Here is a 2,419-nt window from a genome sequence, read left to right as displayed (position 1 = left end):
AATACGTAGAAAAAGTAATCTGGTTGATAGCCCATTCACTGCTCAATAGGGACGCATCGGAACGCAGCGCTTTCAAAACATGAGTCACTTCCGGAATTGGATTTTTCTCAGGCTTTCACCTGCAATATCAGTTCTGTTATACTCACAATATTTTTACTGTTTTGGAAACTTTAGAGTGTTTTCTATCCTAAGCTGTCAATTATATGCATATTCTAGCATCTTGTCCTGACAAAATATCCTGTTTACTTTGGGAACGTTATTTTATTAATTATTTTCAAAAAATGAAAATACTGCCCCCCAGTCACAAGAGGTTAAGAAATGAGTTGCTACACGGTTGTTACCTTTCAGAAGAAGACTTCTAATGATGTCATAGTGAATATATAGAGTGAATGATGTCATAGTGAATATATAGAGTGAATGATGTCATAGTGAATATATAGAGTGAATGATGTCATAGTGAATATATAGAGTGAATGATGTCATAGTGAATATATAGAGTTAACTAATGATGTCATAGTGAATATATAGAGTGAATGATGTCATAGTGAATATATAGAGTGAATGATGTCATAGTGAATATATAGAGTGAATGATGTCATAGTGAATATATAGAGTTAACTAATGATGTCATAGTGAATGTCATAGTGAATATATAGAGTTAACTAATGATGTCATAGTGAATATATAGAGTTAACTAATGATGTCATAGTGAATATATAGAGTTAACTAATGATGTCATAGTGAATATATAGAGTTAACTAATGATGTCATAGTGAATATATAGAGTTAACTAATGATGTCATAGTGAATGTCATAGTGAATATATAGAGTTAACTAATGATGTCATAGTGAATATATAGAGTTAACTAATGATGTCATAGTGAATATATAGAGTTAACTAATTCTGTTACCTTTCAGAAGAAGACTTCTTGTCCCGGTCCAGTTCCTTTGAGTCCTCCAGCAGAGTCTCTTCCTCCATCCGTACGATAACGACCTGGCCTCTGATGGTCAGGGTCTTACAGCTAGCCAGCAGTCTGGCATCCTCCTCTTTCTCAAACATTACTGATGCCTACGGGGGTGGAGAGAGAGAGGGGGTGGAGAGAGGAGAGAGAGAGAGGGGGTGAGAGAGGGGGGAGAGAGAGAGGAGGGGGATGAGAGAGGGGGTGGAGAGAGAGGGGGTGGAGAGAAAGAGAGAGAGAGGGGTGGAGAGAGAGAGGGAGAGAGAGAGGGGGTGGAGAGAAAGAGAGAGAGAGGGGGTGGAAAGAAAGAGAGAGAGAGGGGGTGGAGAGAAAGAGAGAGAGGGGGTGGAGAGAAAGAGAGAGAGAGGGGGTGGAGAGAAAGAGAGAGAGGGAGGGGGATGAGAGAGGGGGAAGGGGGAGTAGAGAGAGAGAGAGGGGATGGAGAGAGAGAGAGGGAGGGAGGAGAGAGAGAGAGGGGGGTGGAGAGAGAGAGAGAGAGAGAGGGAGGGGGTGGAGGGAGAGAGAGAGGGTGGGGGTGGAGGGAGAGAGAGAGAGTTTCTTAGACAATTTTTTAAAAATAAACAGAAACGAATATGGAGCAAGGAAGGGAGGGACCGGGCCAGAGAGGGAAAGAGAGATGTATTTGTGGTTGATTAGTTGTGTCTATGTAACAGTGTCCAGTTTTAATAACCTCCTCGTGGGGACTAGGTGGGGGTCACCAACAAGGGGAAGGACTGGGGGGCACCAACAAGGGGAAGGACTGGAGGGGGGATCACCAACAAGGGGAAGGACTGGGGGTCACCAACAAGGGGAAGGACTGGGGGGGATCACCAACAAGGGGAAGGACTGGGGGGCACCAACAAGGGGAAGGATTGGGGGGGGTCACCAACAAGGGGAAGGACTGGAGGGGGATCACCAACAAGGGGAAGGACTGGAGGGGATCACCAACAAGGGGAAGGACTGGGGGGTCACCAACAACGGGAAGGACTGGAGGGGGGGATCACCAACAAGGGGAAGGACTGGGGGGCACCAACAAGGGGAAGGATTGGGGGGTCACCAACAAGGGGAAGGATTGGGGGGGATCACCAACAAGGGGAAGGACTGGAGGGGGGATCACCAACAAGGGGAAGGACTGGAGGGGGTCACCTACAAGGGGAAGGACTGGGGGATCACCAACAAGGGGAAGGACTGGGGGGTCACCAACAAGGGGAAGGACTGGGGGGATAACCAACAAGGGGAAGGACTGGGGGGTCACCAACAAGGGGAAGGATTGGGGGGGCACCAACAAGGGGAAGGACTGGAGGGGGGCACCAACAAGGGGAAGGACTGGGGGGCACCAACAAGGGGAAGGATTGGGGGATAACCAACAAGGGGAAGGACTGGGGGGATCACCAACAAGGGGAAGGACTGGGGGGGGTCACCAACAAGGGGACGGACTGGGGGAATCACCAACAAGGGGA

The sequence above is a fragment of the Oncorhynchus keta genome, chromosome 35 (genome assembly GCF_023373465.1).
Source record: "Oncorhynchus keta strain PuntledgeMale-10-30-2019 chromosome 35, Oket_V2, whole genome shotgun sequence".
Lineage (NCBI taxonomy): Eukaryota > Metazoa > Chordata > Actinopteri > Salmoniformes > Salmonidae > Oncorhynchus > Oncorhynchus keta.
The sequence above is the reverse complement of the archived record's forward strand: the minus strand, read 5'-3'. Positions refer to the sequence as shown.